Consider the following 19,272-nt stretch of genomic DNA (forward strand, 5'->3'; position numbering starts at 1 on the left):
TTTGATAGGAATTGCATTAAATGTGTAGATTGCTTTAGGTAGCATAGAGATTTTCACAATATTTATTCTTCCAATCCAGGGGCATGGAACATTTTTCCATTTCTTTGTGTCTTCCTCAGTTTCTTTCATGAGTACTTTATAGTTTTCTGAGTACAGATTCTGTGTCTCTTTGGTTAGGTTTATTCCTAGGTATCTTATGGTTTTGGGTGCAATTGTAAATGGGATTGACTCCTTAATTTCTCTTTCTTCTGTCTTGCTGTTGGTGTAGAGAAATGCAACTGATTTCTGTGCATTGATTTTATATCCTGACACTTTACTGAATTCCTGTACAAGTTCTAGCAGTTTTGGAGTGGAGTCTTTTGGGTTTTCCACATATAGTATCATATCATCTGCGAAGAGTGATAATTTGACTTCTTCTTTGCCGATTTGGATGCCTTTAACTTCCTTTTGTTGTCTGATTGCTGAGGCTAGGACCTCTAGTACTATGTTGAATAGCAGTGGTGATAATGGACATCCCTGCCGTGTTCCTGACCTTAGCGGAAAAGCTTTCAGTTTTTCTCCATTGAGAATGATATTTGCGGTGGGTTTTTCATAGATGGCTTTGATGATATTGAGGTATGTGCCCTCTATCCCTACACTTTGAAGAGTTTTGATCAGGAAGGGATGCTGTACTTTGTCAAATGCTTTTTCAGCATCTATTGAGAGTATCATATGGTTCTTGTTCTTTCTTTTATTGATGTGTTGTATCACATTGGCTGATTTGCGGATGTTGAACCAACCTTGTAGCCCTGGAATAAATCCCACTTGGTCGTGGTGAATAATCCTTTTAATGTACTGTTGAATCCTATCGGCTTGTATTTTGTTGAGTATTTTCGCATCTGTGTTCATCAGCTTAGTTTTATTTAACACAAGGTTTACCAAACATTGATAAATCCTTCTTCTCATAAAGTTCCAAGAAACATATCTGGAAAAATAGATTAGAAATCATTCTTTACTTTTAAATATTTTTCCCTCTAAACTTCCCTGGGAATCTTAACTGTTTAATCTTTTTATTCATAAAGAGTATATCTGGTATAATAATGAGTTTAAACTACTTTTTCCAAACTACTAAACCAAAATGGCATCATTGTTGAAAATGAGCTAAAACATATTATCTGGCTCTTCCTCACAAAAATAACATTTTAAAAATACCCATGGCAGATCATTTATTTTAGGGACAATTTATAGTAAAAACACTTTAAACCCATGTATGCTCTAAGTATTTCACATAAATACATGCTTCCAGTTGGTATCTTAGTTGACATAAAAAGTCTACTCAGATCTAATTCTGTTAAAAAGCAGATATATATATATATATATATATATATATATATATATATATATATGACATTTAGAATACAAGCCACACAAGTGGAGTAAGTAGAGTTACACGCAGTCTAGGTAAAATTGGCATGTACGAGTATCAGGACATACAATCTTGATGCATTATGAGATGCTGAGGTGTACCCTAAGAAGCAGGATTTATCTCTGTTTATACGTAATAATGTAAACAGACTTTTAAATAACTCACTAAAGGGGTTCCTGGGGGGCTCAGTTGGTTAAATGTCTGCCTGTGGGTCAGGTTGTGATGCGGTTCTGGGACTGAGCCCCATGTCCAGCTCCCCAGTCAGCAGGTCAGCAAGGAGGCTCCTTGTTTCTCTCCTTCTGTCTCCTCTCTCTCCCCCAGCCCCCCATTCATGCAACGCTCTCTCTCTCAAATAAATAAAATCTTTAAGTTTCTCACTAAGCACTTACAATATTTTAATACTTACTTGAATTTTAAGTTTTAATAGAAATACATGTTCCCTAATCATGATTATTAACACTATTAACACTAAACACATTAGTTACCTAAGATGGGGGGAGGAAGGGCATGGGAATGGAACAGAGGTATAAAAGGGATTAATACACAGCAGACTGAGATGCTTTGTATGAAGTAATGACGGTGTGCCATGATCCCAGGAGTAGGATTATGTAGTCCTCTATACATAAAGGTCACGACAGGGAGAGGAGGCTTATAAAAAAAGAAAAATGAATGAAAACAACAACAACAACAAAAGAAAATGTATTTTGATGATGACAAAGTCTGAGTTTGAAATTACCAAAGGGAGCACAGAAAAACCAAGCAGCAGAGACAGAGTTTAGATTTACAGTTGCATGGCAGATAAGAAAAAAATATTGATAAAAGCTTTTAGGAAGTGTAAAAAGTACAAGAAAAAAAAAAATGGGAATTGAAACACTTGTTTGACAGGAGTTAGAACCGTGTTTACAATATGCCAGAAGGATAAAGAAAAAAAAAAGAAGGAAAGTCAAGGGGAAAACACATTAGAAATCTTCAAAGAGTTAAACTCCATGGGGGAGGGGGGAACTATTTCAGAAATAAACCAAGAGGTACTTACAATTAACATTAAATGAAATAGAAATTCTTGAGTCTAGCCTTAGCTAAGCTAGGAAATAGAAGGCAAAGTAAGATGGGCAGTACTGGGGGAGTACAAGCATATGGGAAGGTTTAACACAAAAAGAGTATGTATATGGGCATGCAAATAACTCAAATGAAGTTTAAATAAACCATAAATATTTGGAAATACACATATAAGTAAAGCAGCCTAATGTATAACTATTAATACTGTTATGAATTTTCCACAATTATGTTAAAAAAGATCCTACATTGGTCTTCTATAATATTCCATCCAAAGCACAATTAATATGTGGTAGAATTAGGCATTTAACCTACCACTATGTTTTATAACTTGTCTCAGCAATACGTTTCTTTCTCATCACCTTAAATTAAGTTATTCAATTATCTCTGCAAATCTCTTGAGGCAGAAGCTCCTTACATTTTAATAGAATGAATGGGCTGAATACATACAAGTGTAAATTTTTCTTAGAAGTGTCTGTGTTCAGAAGTCTCCAGGAACACACAATATCTAAATCAGGGAGGAAATTTTTTTTTTCCAGATACAATGATGATACAATGATGACAACTATGTTTATCACAGATTAAGAGACCAAGACCACTTAATGTGATGATAATCCAAAGGAATACAGTTATTCTTACAACTCTTTGACATATATGCCATGTTTCTGTAATGTTCAGTTCATAGTGTATCTTTGCCGGCACTCGGAGGTTGGGCAGACATATTTAAACATGTGTTTAAACTTGCTAGTCATCTTTGGGATCCTAAAGTAAAAAACAAAAAAAAAACTAACCCAATTTGGCTACAACTGTGACAAAATGTGGATGTCCTACACGTAGCCACCAAAACAATGCTTTGAAGACAAACTTCTTAATAATCTTTGTAGCTCTAGAAGCAGGCCCACCATTTCTTTGTTATTGCAACCTCTCCAAAAACATTTCATGCTATTATAAAATGTATCATCTGCTAATGATCTAACTTTTGGCAAGAATAGATGATACAGAAATCTTCTCCTTAAGAAACTAGCTTGATGTAAAAACTGTATGAAGGCAATTGCATCTTTAGCAAAGAACAGTATCTGAAAGCACTTGAGGAAGCACTCAAGGCCAAGGTATAAAGAACAGAGCAGGGATGTTATTTAAAAATGTTAGGTATTAGTAAAAACACCCCTCAGAAGAAAATTAAGTCTATGAAGGGACATGTCTGCTCTAGTCATATACCCATTTTTCCCTTATCTTGTATAAGGCCTCATTTGAGGGACAATATTCCCTTTATCTCATATAGGGCAGATGCCTAGAAAGACAAACAGGAGTAATTCACGCACCCACTGGACTGTTTCCAGCTCCATTTGGCACTGTGAGGTCTGAAGTGCTCAACATCCCACCTAAAAATTTTGGAGAGAGAACAGAGAGGGCAGAGAATGAACATGAATTGGTTTTCCTTATCTGAATGAAGTAAACTGCACTCCTTTCCTAAAAAGCAAAAATAAAAACTAGCCCTAGACTGAATCTGGCATAACTGTGTAATATGATATAGTTAAATATACATATAAAAGCTCACCTATCAAGCTCTGGATACAAATGCTTTCCTGTATCAATATCAAAAAGTACAAATTCCTAAGAATGGGGTCAGTGCTAACAGTACTATTAAATTTGGGACTTAAAGAAGAGGAAACACTGTATTACAAAGAATAAAGTCATAAATGCTGATTTTTGCTGAATTCATGAACTCTAACTCCAGTCAGGTACATCTACTCTCTTATTTTTGACATGAGTGACTCACACTCGAACTTTAAGTCTTTGCTCATGATACCCTAATTAAATTTTCTGCCTGTCAAAGTATGGTTTCCCGTGAAAAGGAAAGTTATAGATGGCAGATTCTGTATATGGGTCCACTGTACCCAAGAGGATGCCACAGCGCCGCAGTAAATCCTCAAAAATATTCCTTAAAATGGAATCAATTATGTGGCAGTGACTCTCGCACATCATAGAAAATTAAAGGTAGCGAAATAAGAAACTGCTTATGTCAGCAATTCTTTTTCTTAAAGAACCAGCAGAAGAGAGACCACTACACACCTGTACTGCTGGTACTCGGCGGTCTCTGAGGGACTCCAGGGGATACATTTCTGTGCAGCGTGGCTTGAGGTGGAGACAGCATGTTTGAATCTGCTAATGTTTAGCTGGTGGCCAAAGTTGGCGACACAAGTGAACTCCCTGGGTTAGTGTAGGACAAAGCATTAGGGCTGGTCACAGGGACTGTGACAGACATTGAGAAGTTTTGAGGTGGCAAACCAGGCTGTAAATAAAGAACAAGGAAGAGAAAACTGTTAGTTTCATTTTCATCTATATTAAATAAATAACTTACGAATTTTAATTTGGATAAGGTAACTCCACAGTTATTAAAAGTTGAGGACAGGGATAGTTTCTTACTAATCAACTGGTAGATTTAAGTTGCTTTCTTCAGAATTACATTTGAACATGAGTATGTCTGACATAAACTTTTCAATTTCCGTTTTATATATGAATACATATACACTACTATAAAGTGTGTGTGTGTGTATATATATATATATATATATATATATATATATATATATTTAAAACAGTCCTAGAAATGAAAATTAGATGTCAGAACCTGATATTAAAGTAGTGTTGTCAGATTTAGACATTACAAAATATATTGTTACCAAGTAAGCATAAAATTTGCACTTTAATAATCTAAACCAGTTTAGTTACATTACATTTCTATTGAGAGATTACAAATTTAACAAAAGGAGAAAATATGTACACAAATTATAAATTTAATACACCAAATGTGGGACATTATAAATCAGCCCTGGTTTAACTGACTGACATTCTTAATGGACAAAACTTAAAAAAAAAATTCAAGTCATATATACAACACATGCAATCTGAGTGTGATGAAATGCAAAGAAACCATCTAAACAATAAAATTAACCGCTGAAAACCTATCTTTAAATTGTATGAAGATTAAGTTATAATTATAAATGCTATCTTACTTCCCTCCTAAGTATTCCACACCCCCTTAAAACAGTATTTGTCATTTCTTCTTGTATTTCCTTCGTAGACCATATATAATATACTTGTTAACCATGAATATAACAATTCTCTTTATAAAATCTCCATTATAGAGAAAGAAGAAAGCTTTCTTCTCCCCATATTTTAAAAGTGATTGCAAAGTGTGGCAACACTGCTAATTCAAAGTTGGAAGAATATAATTTATGTTCTCTATTCAATAGATTATTTCAGAAAGAAAATTATCATTCATTAACTGACATAAAACAATGGCTACATGACAAAAAAAATTTTTTTCAAAGGTAAAGCAATTTTATTTACACAATATTTTGCAGTTTAACATTTACTACAAAGTCACCAGCATCCATGTGAGGTCAGAAGGGATTTTATTTTATGTTTTTAAAGAATAATAACTGTATTAGCACAAAAATACTTCCTTAAATCTATTTTTCATGAGCTTCTTATAGTAAAGGACTCCTTTGAAGAGATAATCCATGATGTATACTTCAAGGCATAGTTTTTAAGAGAATTAACTCTGACAATAAGATAAATATCAGAATCAGAACCAATTTGTTCCCTGAAGCCTACACTACAGATGCAGCTTTAGAAAATTAGATCCAAAATAGCTGTTTTAAGCAGCTCTTGCCAATGAGCTCCCCGTAAGAACTCTTTGAAGAACTATCAAAGAAGGATAACTCAAAAAACTACTGGTTTTCATGATGGTTAGATGTATGAGCATAGGAAAATTTTAAACCAAGTATTTGATTTGCAACCAGTTTAAAAACATTGCTTCCTTAAATTAGTATCAAGCCAAGCCTCTCTTCCTCAATACCTACAATAAAAGAAAAGAAAAGTTTGGAGGTATTTTGCCAAATAGTTTTTGGACATTTACAAAGAACCAAAGAGTAAGTTACTACTATTACAGCAACTATACAAAATAATTAAAAATAATCCTGAAACATCAAATTTTGTAATAAATCTAATCACTTTATATTCTATAGTCTCAAGATCTATTAATGTACATGTAATATTTTTTAAGTCATGAGAGGGAAAGGGAAATCTTATATGAACCCTTTATATTTACGATCATGGAAATTTAAGAGCTAGAAGGGACCTTAAAAATTACGTAAGCCAGCTCATTCACTTTACTGATGAGAAAATTGGCATCTGAGAGGGATTTATGCGCCCTGTCCAAAGGTATAGGAGACAGTAAGTAGAACTTAGATTAGGATGCTTTCTCTTCACTTCCTTGTTTAAGACACTGAACATGTATTATTATAAGACTCCAACAAATTTATTTTGAAGTTCTGTAAAACAAACAACAACAAAAAAACCCTAACAAAATTTCTTCCCCTTCTACTTATTGGTATCATCACCCACTGCGAAAATAAACAGGATGCGTAGCCAATATCTTCATGCACAAGATAAAAGCAGAAACCATACTTTAGTACTCACTGCGATTTTATGATTCCGCATCATATTATCAAATTCCTCATTATTTTTTTTTATATTTTTCTTCTGTATGTGGAGTTAGCACATAGGAAGTATCAGGGTCTGGGCTGTCGCACCCTCTGTGTTCCTTCTTGTTCAGAGCCTATATAATGAAGTTAACAAAAAGGATCAACAAATAAAAAGTAGAGGTAAAGTAAAAGTACTTTCAGGGCCTCGTTTGAAAATAAAATCACTATCTTCATTTAGTTTGCTGAATCTGTCCTCCGAGAGTGGACTGTGCTCAAAGTAATCGTCAGCATCAGGACTCTCACAACCATTCAGGCCTTTCTTTCTTAAAGTCTGAAATACAATTGGAAAATTCACACACAAATGATACTAACTTGCCATGAGTTTTGTAAAATTTATTAAGAGAGCACAGACTGAATGAATTATTACAAGAGCCACTGAAATGGTTTTTAAATGATCACAAATGTACTCTAATCCTCCAAATAAGGTAAACCTTAGGTATAAGCAAAATTAATGCTCCCAGTGCACATTAAGAAAAAAAGGAATGTTAATTTATTTGGATTCTTTCTTCCCAAACTTCCTAGAGAATACTAAATTACTCACGGCTCTGACATTTACAATCTGAATCTGATTACAGCCTGATCAACACATCTGATAGGGCCAATGAGTGTGCAAACTGACACAGAAATGTATCAAAATGATGCTCTGAGAAGCTATCATAGTGCCTTTACAAAATGAACATTTCAGCAACTTCATCTACTGAAACTGCTTTCCACCTGAGTTTATCCTAGCCACCAGAAAGAATTAGCATCCTATCTCAGTAACCTCATTCCTAATTTGTTCTTAAATACTATCATTTTCCTACAAAACTTAAAGGCAAAAAACTCAAATACTTATTTACATATGACAGCTATGACTCTTTTCTATGTAGAGTATAAATATTATTAGTGACTTTATTAGTGACACTGAACATCTATTGGTGTAAGATTGCAACAAATTTATTTTGAAGTTCTATAAAACAAAACAAAAAAACACCCCACTAATGAAATTTTCCCCCTTCTACTTACTTTTAAAGTTTGTAATAATATGTTAAACAGCATGTATCTTTCACCCCCTTGGCTACCTCTTCCTACAGAGCTCCTTCAGGGGTTGACCTAATCCACTGAACTGACTTTCTGGAAAACTTTGTGTTATGAAAGTATCTCCTAGACAATATGTTCACTTTTCCTTCTTATTTTGAGGTAAAAATATAATGAACCATTTGTTTTCTGATTTTTAATTTTTTTCACTAAAATCACCATGAAATGACTTGTTCAATATTTAAAAGAGTAGCTTTACAACCAAGGGCTTGACAATCTGTGGAATACTAATTTATTTCCAGAATGTCTAAATTTTTAAAAACCCCAATGGGTGTTTTTTTAAAGTAGAATTACAGAGTTCAACATTTTAAATAGCTTTGAGGCTGGATGATTTTCTAATCAACCACTGTGAAGTTTTGGGAAGTTAAATTTTTCCAAGTAAACTAATGAAGTTTATTTAATTGGGAAACAAAGTTTGATCAATAAATTAGTACTATGTTTGCTAATTTATTCTTTAATGATTATTTAAATTAGATTTAAGATGCACTTAATTAATTCATAGTAATCTTGATATCCTTTAAAATATAATTTACAATTATGAATGCTTATTTTATAAGCACTGAAAGAATGTAAACACACAACAGGTTAAGATAGAAAATTTTTTTCTTAGTTTCCCTGAAGTCAAATTATTTTAAAATCCTTTAGTCAATTTGATTTTTTTCATGCTTACAGAATCATAAAAAATCCTAAGTGCTGATACGTTAACTTCTTCAATTACTTAGCATGCACTAGGAATCCCACATATAGTCTCTGAAACCCCCACCGTAACACAATCACTAAACATAAGCATAGAGCAAACACTACCTGTACTTCCCTAACACTGGCCCCATGGCTCTACGTTCTATGGATATAACTAATCACATGAACTTTTATGTGTACTTAGCCATAAAAGGTCCAGTTATTTAGAACTAAGGGATGGAGACATGTATTCTCCCCCGCTCACTGTAGCAAGTTCTGCTTGCCAAAGCTCTGCAAGTTGCTATCAGCAATGAAGACGTTAACATTCAGAATATTGGAACACAATGAACTCTTATAACCTACACAGCCCTAGAAACAGAACAAATATATTAAGTGCCTACACAGATTTCATCATGAACTTGTTGACTTATTCTAGCCTGAAATCTCCAGATATTTTCCCATCATATTCGCGCATCTTAAGACTAGGGTGACCACCAACTATGTGCCTCTTTGAAGTCCTTTCAAATTACTGAAGAAAAAGAATATGGCCTTTTAAAGTAATTACACAGAAGTTTTATTCTACAACAACAGGGTTAACCCTACTTGCACTCATAAAGAATAGTGTTCTGGTATCTCCAGCTCTGCAAGTCTTCACTTCAGATGGGGTTCCTGTCATTGTGAGGGAATTCAAGAGGCTCTATCAGCTCTGGAGATAACAAGCTCATGTACCTCTACTGGATACCCAACTTGCGTCTTCTTATCACCAGAACACGAAGAGTTGTTGTGAGGACCCAACTACCATAAAAAGACTTTTTCTGTCTTCTTTATCATTACCACATAGCTTAATAGTAAAAGTCTCTCCTGTGTCACAGGTACTAACACATGGAATGCTGTCATCTATTAACAAGCTTAGGTGAGGCATATAAGAAACAGGCTAGCTTCAATTTTTTCACGTGCTTCAGGTCAGCCACAATAAAAACACTTGGTTAACGAAGAAAACAGTGTGAAAGGCTACCATTTTGAGGAATCTGTTGTTGTGTATTCCTTAAGAGTACTAGCACGGTGCACAGTCTATGGCTATTACAGATGATTATTATGGTCCATTCTGAAGTAAATAGTACTTCATAAAAAGTACTTTGCTATTGTACATCAACTGACAGTTTTCAGTGACATTATGGCAAACTCATGGGGAAAGTTCAATTGTGCCAAAATAATTTCAAGTTTCACGGGTATGTATCATGTAAGTTGACTGAAGTTGCTTTTCTTAAATAATTAAGTTATTAATTTAAGCTAACTTGATACAACCTGTTAAGTGTTCTTTTGTACCAGTGTTCTAAACATGTCTAATGATTCCAACTGCAAAGATTACTTAAATAAAATCCTAAAATGAATGCCCATATAATTTTCATCAGTGCGTTTCTATAAAAGAAATTTTATTTTTGGAGGGTTAGCTAAACACCTTTAAAAAACAAACATTTCTACTCCTCACAATAGATGTAAACAATATTATGATTTTAATGGCACTTCTTCTTATATTTTGGGCCAATTCGGTCAGGTACTTTCTGCATACTTGAACATACATTATAAAATGCAGATTTTAAATAATCAACGTCCTTAGCTAATATTTACCTTAAGTATTAGTTATCTAAGGACAGATTCTGAAAGCTTTTTAAATGGATCAAAAAAAAAAAAAAACCCTCCTAAGTGTCTTTATGGAAAACTATGTATTGTTTAGGGCACATCCTTCCATGTCATCCGATTCTATGGGGTTTGTGCCTTTGAGCTATTTAACAACTCTGTAGAGATAGAAGTTAATTTGTTGAAACTGGTAATAATGGAAATTAATGTTTGTAGACATGCAAATAAATTCTGTCTGATGGTGGTTCAATTGACTTCTGTCACTACTGTGGAAGAGGTCAGGTCTTTTATTTTTTTGCACCTATGAATAAAATTTATTTTGCCTTCTTGATGGGCTTGTGTATTTGTCTAATCTTAGGATTCATCTATTAACCACTTGTAATTTTTTCCAGTTTCCTCAGTCACTAATGAGTTAAAATCTTTTTTTTTTTTAAAGAGTGTGTGTGAGTGGGAAAGAGGAGCAGAGGGACAGAATTCTCAAGTGGTCTCTGCACTGAATGCAGAGGCCAATGCAGGGTGTTCGCAGGACCCCCACGATCTCGACGTGAACCCAAACCAAGAGCTGGATGCTTAACGGACTGAGCACTCAGGTGCCCACGAGTTAAAGTCTTTGATTCATGTTCATTTTAGATTTGAGAGTCATGATTTTACTTTTGAAGAGTACTGTTTAACAGTAGTATAAAACTACCCTTGACTTATGTTTCACAGTAAATGTAAACTCAAGGGAGCTTCCCAGTAATTCTTGTTAGGATTTAGTATGTACTAAGCATTGGTTTTTAAAAGAAAAAACTAATGTGCTGCTAAATATTTTGAAAATATTTGGTTAACTGATTAGTGATTTGTGTTAATTTATTATAGTATCAAAAATTAAGGAGAGATGATCAGAGAAGGCTGGTAACCTTTCAGTATTCTTCTTCAAGAAATAAATGAGTAATCCTTAATTCTTGTGGTAATTCATAAATTAAATGCTATTCCTATCACAGTATTAAGAGTACAACAGTCTACAACAACAAACCCACAATCTTCTGAGGCAGGGTTCCTCTCCATCTGAAGCAAGTGAGTTCTAAGGTGAAATTTGAGCTGCTAGAAGACTGGGTGGTGTTTTACATATATGAATTTCCAAGGGAGGGGCACCTGGGTGGCTCAGTTGGTTAAGCGTCTGCTCAAGTCATGATCCCAGTGTCCTGGGTCAAGCCCTGCATTGGGCTCCTTGTTCAGCAGAAAGCCTGCTTCTCCCCCTCTCGCTCTACCTGAGGCTTCCCCTGCTTGTGCTCTCTCAAATAAACAAATAAAATCTTAAAACAAAAAAAAAACAAAAAACAAAAAACAAAACTTCCAAGGGACAAGGGATCCCTGTATCACATCCACAGTTTATGAGCTGGAAATGCCCAAATTAAACTTAAAAGAGGTGGGTCGTTTTTTTTTTTGTATTAATTAAATGAGTTTTAACTAAATGAAGAGGAACTTAAAAACTTCTATTGATTAAAGGCCCTACCAATAGGAAGGCTCTGAAATTTAAAACATTTCCATCAATTTATGGAAAAAACAATGAAAATTACATCCTGGCTAGAACTTTCATTCAGGTTTATCTACCTTTGTTCTTTGACAAAGCTATATTACAACTCTGTAGGGATGGATGTTAATTAACTTGCAGAAAATGAATAATAACTGCAAATAACTCCTGTTCATAGAAATTGTTTCCTGTGGGATGTCACTGATTATCACCTTGTGGATACTGACCTGTTTTCTTGCATTTGTAAATTCACTTCAGCATTCTTTAACCACTATTACATGGTATTTTGAGTTTTTTGAACTGGCTGTAACATCTTACTGGTGTACTCATTCGTTAAATAAAATCTTTGATGCCTGTTCATTCTATAGTTGTAAGAGTAATGATTATGCTTTCTTTCACATCTAACCTAACATTTGGAAGACCTATAGTCTCAACTGCCTGTTGCACATTTTCATTTGGATATCTGGCTACTCTATTTCAATGGAACTCACTACCTCTCATTAAACAGATCCCCTCTTCAGACTTACCCTTCTCCAGTCAACACAGAAAGCAATCTTGTGGTGCATGCTTTGTTTTCTCCCCCACAATTCACAGGGAACACCAAGTTTTATAGATTATAGTTATTTCCACTGCCACCATATTCAACACAGGCCTGTGCTGCTTTATATCTAGATGCTTAGAATATACCCTTGTACTTTTTCTACTCTCTTTTCTAATCTGTCCCATAACTTGTTAGAGATTCGGGTCTCCTCAAAACCACTTTGTATTATCACACCTGTTTTAAATCTTTGATGCTTCTCTAGAATCTAAAGCAGCAGTCTCTAAGACTTAGATTAGCTACCCCATCCAGACACATATTTTATGCACAGCCCCCAAAATATGCATACATTTTGCAATTTATATGCATAAATTAATCCTTTTAATATTAATAAGCACATTTTAGAGTAGAATTTCTAATATTTTCTTCCTAAACCGCAAGAGACTGTTTTACATATCTTACATCCCTCTTTGGAAATAACAGATACAGAATACAGAACCAAAATTCCTTAGCCTAACTGCAAGTCACCAACAGCCTAGCTCCTACTTACCGGCTCACTTGTTTAAAACCCTGCCCTCTTTTCTGTAGGACTGTTTTATAGCTCACTATGGCCTGTGGCCTTGTTTGAACCCCATCTTCCATGAAACTTTTCCCCTACTACTTCCCTACAATAAAATTCTAAGAGCACTTATTCAATAGAACATTCATTTATTTATACTACCTTGTACTGACCTATCTAATGTACCCTCAACTAATACGTGAACTTTCAAGTCAAAGACTGAAGTCTAGACTGCTTTACATTTTTCTGAATCTAGACAAACAAGGTGGTAGACAAGCATAAAATATTTATTTATTAATACTTGCAAGATAAAAAAAAAGGCAAAGAACGAGATCAGGATGCTATGACAAGTTCCTTTAGAAGTCTTCTAAAACATAAAGTTATGAATTTGTAAAAATACATAATAAGGCAATCTAAAAATATTAGTTTGTACCAGATGGATCCACAGAAATTGTTGTATTTGGCTACTTTTGAACTATGAGAAAAAATATAATTTCATAGGTATAATTTCTTAAATTCATACATGTATTTAACTTTTATATTCTGAAAGCTGCTGGGAGATGCCCCAGTGGGCTTTTGGATAATATAGAATAGAACTGGTAGTGCAAGAGAACATCTCTTACACTGTGTGTGTATAGTCTTTACCAAACAAAGGTTTTGATTCTGGATCTTATTTTGAACCCAGCAGGTTGGAATACAAACTTGGTAACCTGAAAAACAAAAGTCATACTTTTCTAGAGTAGAAAAATTCATACCATCTATAGAGAACCAACCCAGTTTTTTAAAAAAATCTTATTAGTACTAAGATAGAGGTCCCACAGCTCACCAACCCTTTTCTCCCACTGAGACAAAAGACAGTAAGATAAATAAAGCTTTTTTTAAATTTGGAAATTATACTGTGATTATAAAAATGGTTAACTGGAAAAGTACCCAGAACATCAATTATTTTTACATAAAGCCTTTGCCAGAGTCATCCAGCAAACCAGGGTTGGTGGCAGAGATGACACACCATGCAGACCTTGAGATGGAGCTCCTGGTGTCAAGCCTTTAGAACACCCGGTATTCCTGCCTGCCTTGGGTGCCACGTGACTGTATTTTCTAAATAAATTCTCCTTTAGGGGTATCTGGGTGGCGCAGTTAATTAAACATCTGCCTTTGACTCAGGTAATGGTCTCCAGGTCCTAGGATCGAGCCCTGAAGCAGGCTCTCTGCTCAACAGGGAGCCTTCTTCGCCCTCTCCTTCGGCCCCTTTTCCCTGCTTGTGCTCTCTCTTTCAAATAAATACAATCTTTTTTTAAAAAATGATAAATTCTACTTTAGCTTGAGTTACTTTAAATGGATATCTAGTTCTTAGAATCAAAGAACCTTGATGAAAAAAATTATCATAATCCTTTAGGTCATATATTAGTGGTCTCTTATCTAAGTCCTATAATTCCCAAAACAAGTCTGGCTAGTGCCCCCACTACTCTGAGCTCAGAAAGGATCCCAAACCTGGAAGTAAGATGCCTGAGCAGTGCTTACTGTTTCTAGCCAAAGATAATTGATTCAAATAATGGTACATATACCAACAAAGATCCTTAAAGTGCTGTATTGTTCTACTTACAAAGCATCACCGACCCTATTTCTCAAGTTCAAGGAAGCAGATACAGAATTCTCGGTATATAGCACAGCGTGGCAGGTCCTATAATTCATTTTCTAGCCTATATTATTAAATCTGCTAGTGACAGTGGAGATGGAAAGGATAAGGAAATGGTGGAAAGGAGACAGGGAAAAGAAACTCAAGACAAAAACAATGCTGTTTACTTTTTTCCCTAAGTATATCCAAGTTTTCTTTTATACAATAAATTTAAAAAAGCAAACATATTTCAAAATGGGTTGTATACAAAAGGTGGTCAATTTTAAACAGCTTTTTTTTTTTTAGCTTACATGCTCTTATCCCCAAAAAACAATGTATTTATAATTTTAGATACGCTTATTCTCCATGGAAATTACATATATGCATGTGTATATATAGAGATATTATATAAATACATATACATAAAATCATGTTACCATAATATTTTATTTTTTAATAAAGAAATCTAGTACTCATGATATTTTTCACTGTAAATAAGTTTAAATATTTAAACTCTAGGAAGTCTGAAATAAGAACTGATAAAAATCCCGACCGGCGGGGTGAGGGACGCCTGGGTGGCTCAGTCAGTTAAGCAGCTGCCTTCGGCTCAGGTCATCATCCCAGCGTTCTGGGATCGAGTCCCACATCGAGGCTCCTTGCTCAGTAGGGAGCCTGCTTCTCCCTCTGCCTGCCACTCTGTCAGCCTGTGCTCACTCGCTCCCTCGCTCTCTGACAAGTAAATAAATAAAATCTTTAAAAAAAAAATCCCAGGGAGGAGTCAAGATGGTGGAGAAGTAGCAGGCTGAGACTACTTCAGCTAGCAGGAGATCAGCTAGATAGCTTATCTAAAGATTGCAAACACCTGCAAATCCATCAGCAGATCGAAGAGAAGAAGAACAGCAATTCTGGAAACAGAAAAACAACCACTTTCTGAAAGGTAGGACTGGCGGAGATGTGAATCCAAAGCGATGAGAAGATAGACCCCGGGGGGAAGGGCCAGCTCCGGAAAGCGGCGGAGCAATGGAGCACAAAATCAGGACTTTTAAAAGTCTGTTCCACTGAGGGACATCGCTCCAGAGGCTAAACCGGGGTGAAGCCCACGTGGGGTCAGCGTGGCCTCAGGTCCCGCAGGGTCACAGAAGGATCTGGGGTGTCTGAGTGTCACAGAGCTTGCAGGTTTTGGAACGGGAAAACCAGCTACAGAGACAGAGCCAACAGTAAGCTCACAGCTCAGTGTTACCTTGAACCAGCCACAGGCACGATGAGCTCGGAGCACGGCTGGAGGTCAAGCAGATGGGAGTAACTGGGCGCTGTTCTCTGAGGGCACACTGAGGAGTGGGGCCCCGGGCTCTCGGCTCCTCTGGGCTGGAGACCAGGAGGCCGCCATTTGTATTCCCGTCCTCCGGAAGTCTACGGAAAGCGCCCAGGGAACAAAAGCTCCTGAAAGCAAACCCGAGCGGATTACTCAGCCTGGCCCCTGGTAAGGGTGGTGCAATTCCGCCTGGAGCAAAGACACTTGAGAATCACTACACCAGGGCCTTCCCCCAAAAGATGAACAAGAAATCCAGCCAAGACCAAGTTCACCTACCAAGGAGTGCGGTTTACAATACCAAAGAGAGTAGCAGAATTCCAGAGGAGGAGAAAGCAAAGCACGGAACTCATGGCATTATCCCTGTGATTTTTTTTAGTCTTGCAGTTAATTTTTTTTTTCTCGCCTTCTGGTAAAATTTTTTTTTACCTTTTACCCTTTTTTTAATGTTTTTAAACTAGTTTATCTAATATATATATATATTTTCTTTTTTATATTTTTCTTTATTTGTTTTCTTTTCTAAAATTTTTTTCTTTTTTTTTCTTTCTTCCTTTTTGAACCTCTTTTTATCCCCTTTCTCCCCCTTCACGATTTAGGATCTCTTCTGATTTGGTTTAAGCATATTTTCCTGGGGTTGTTGCCACCCTTTTAGTATTTTACTTGCTCCTTAATATACTCTTATCTGGACAAAATGACAAGGCAGAAAAATTCACCACAAAAAAAAGAGCCAAGAGGCAGTACCGAAGGCTAGGGACCTAATCAATACAGACATTGGTAATATGTCAGATCTAGAGTTCAGAAGGACAATTCTCAAGGTTCTACTTGGGCTCGAAAAAGGAATGGAAGATATTAGAGAAACCCTCTCGAGAGATATAAAAGCCCTTTCTGGAGAAATAAAAGAACTAAAATCTAACCAAGTTGAAATCAAAAAAGCTATTAATGAGGTGCAATAAAAAACGGAGGCTCTCACTGCTAGGATAAATGAGGCAGAAGAAAGAATTAGTGATATAGAAGACCAAATGACAGAGAATAAAGAAGCTGAGCAAAAGAGGGACAAACAGCTACTGGACAATGAGGGGAGAATTCGAGAGATAAGTGACACCATAAGAAGAAACAACATTAGAATAATTGGAATTTCAGAAGAAGAAGAAAGAGAGAGGGGAGCAGAAGGTATACTGGAGAGAATTATTGGGAAGAATTTCCCCAATATGGCAAAGGTAACGAGCATCAAAATTCAGGAGGTTGAGAGAACACTACTCAAAGTCAATAAGAATAGGCCCACACCCCGTCACCTAATAGTAAAATTTACAAGTCTCAGTGACAAAGAGAAAATCCTGAAAGCAGTCTGGGAAAAGAAGTCTGTAACATTCAATAGTAAAAGTATTAGATTGGCAGCTGACTTATCCACAGAGACCTGGCAGGCCAGAAAGAGCTGGCATGATATTTTCAGAGCACTAAAGGAGAAAAACATGCAGCCAAGAATACTATATTCAGCTAGGCTATCATTGAAAATAGAAGGAGAGATTAAAAGCTTCCAGGACAAACAAAACCTGAAAGAATTTGCAAACACCAAACCAGCTTTACAGGAAATATTGAAAGGGGTCCTCTAAGCAAAGAGAGAGCCTACAAGTGGTAGATCAGAAAGGAACAGAGACCATATACTGTAACAGTCACCTTACAGGCAATACAATGGCACTAAATTCATATCTCTCAATAGTTATCCTGAATGCTAATGGGTTAAATGCCCCTGTCAAAAGACACAGGGTATCAGAATGGATAAAAAAAACAAAACCCATCTATATGTTGCCTCCAAGAAACTCATTTTAAGCCCGAAGACACCTCCAGATTTAAAGTGAGGGGGTGGAAAAGAATTTACCATGGTAATGGGCATCAGAAGAAAGCAGGAGTGACAATCCTTATATCAGATCAATTAGATTTTAAGCCAAAGACTATAATAAGAGATGAGGAAGGACACTATATAATACTCAAAGGGTCTGTCCAACAAGAAGATTTAACAATTTTAAATATCTATGCCCCCAACGTGGGAGCAGCCAACTATATAAACCAATTAATAACAAAATCAATGAAACACATCAACACTAATACAATAATAGTAGGGGACTTTAACACTCCCCTCACTGAAATGGACAGATCATCCAAGCAAAGATCAGCAAGGAAATAAAGGCCTTAAATGACACACTGGACCAGATGGACATCACAGATATATTCAGAACATTTCATCGCAAAGCAACAGAATACACATTCTTCTCTAGTGCACATGGAACATTCTCCAGAATAGATCACATCCTCAGTCCTAAATCAGGACTCAACATGTATCAAAAGATTGGTATCACTCCCTGCATATTTTCAGACCACAATGCTCTAAAGCTAGAACTCAACCACAAAAGGAAGTTTGGAAAGAACCCAAATACATGGAGACTAAACAGCATCCTTCTAAAGAATGAATGGGTCAACCGGGAAATTAAAGAAGAATTGAAAAAAAATCATGGAAACAAATGATAATGAAAATACAACGGTTCAAAATCTGTGGGAAACAACAAAGGCAGTCCTGAGAGGAAAATATATAGTGGTACAAGCCTTTCTCAAGAAACAAGAAAGGTCTCAAATACACAACCTCACCCTACACCTAAAGGAGCTGGAGAAAGAACAAGAAAGAAACCCTAAGCCCAGCAGGAGAAGAGAAATCATAAAGATCAGAGCAGAAATCAATGAAATAGAAACCAAAAAAACAATAGAACAAAACAACGAAACTAGGAGCTGGTTCTTTGAAAGAATTAATAAAATTGATAAACCCCTGGCCCGACTTATCAAAAAGAAAAGAGAAAGGACCCAAATAAATAAAATCATGAATGAAAGAGGAGAGATCACAACTAATACCAAAGAAATACAAACTATTATAAGAACATACTATGAGCAACTCTACGCCAACAAATTTGACACTCTGGAAGAAATGGATGCATTCCTTGAAACATATAAACTACCACAACTGAATCAGGAAGAAATAGAAAGCCTGAACAGACCCATTAGCAGTAAGGAGATTGAAACAGTCATTAAAAATCTCCAAACAAACAAAAGCCCAGGGCCAGACGGCTTCCCAGGGGAATTCTACCAAACATTTAAAGAAGAATTAATTCCTATTCTCCTGAAACTGTTCCAAAAAATAGAAATGGAAGGAAAACTTCCAAACTCATTTTATGAGGCCAGCATCACCTTGATCCCAAAACCAGACAAGGATCCCATAAAAAAAAAGAGCTATAGACCAATATCCTTGATGAACACAGATGCGAAAATTCTCACGAAAATACTAGCCTAT

At 35.8% G+C, this 19,272-nt stretch overlaps 1 pseudogene across 1 annotated transcript in view; it reads right to left on the reverse strand.

The window, feature by feature from the left end:
* Positions 1–19,272, reverse strand: part of LOC309867659 (myocyte-specific enhancer factor 2A-like) — a 682,021-nt pseudogene that overhangs the window by 22,507 nt on the left and 640,242 nt on the right. The window contains exons 3-5 of the transcript in view: positions 7,151–7,282; positions 4,532–4,751; positions 3,781–3,840 (exon numbers count right to left, since the gene is read on the reverse strand). The product of the transcript in view is annotated as a myocyte-specific enhancer factor 2A-like (transcript). The remainder of the gene's footprint in view (positions 1–3,780; positions 3,841–4,531; positions 4,752–7,150; positions 7,283–19,272) is intronic.

Source organism: Mustela nivalis (assembly GCF_964662115.1).
Source record: "Mustela nivalis genome assembly, chromosome: 6".
Lineage (NCBI taxonomy): Eukaryota > Metazoa > Chordata > Mammalia > Carnivora > Mustelidae > Mustela > Mustela nivalis.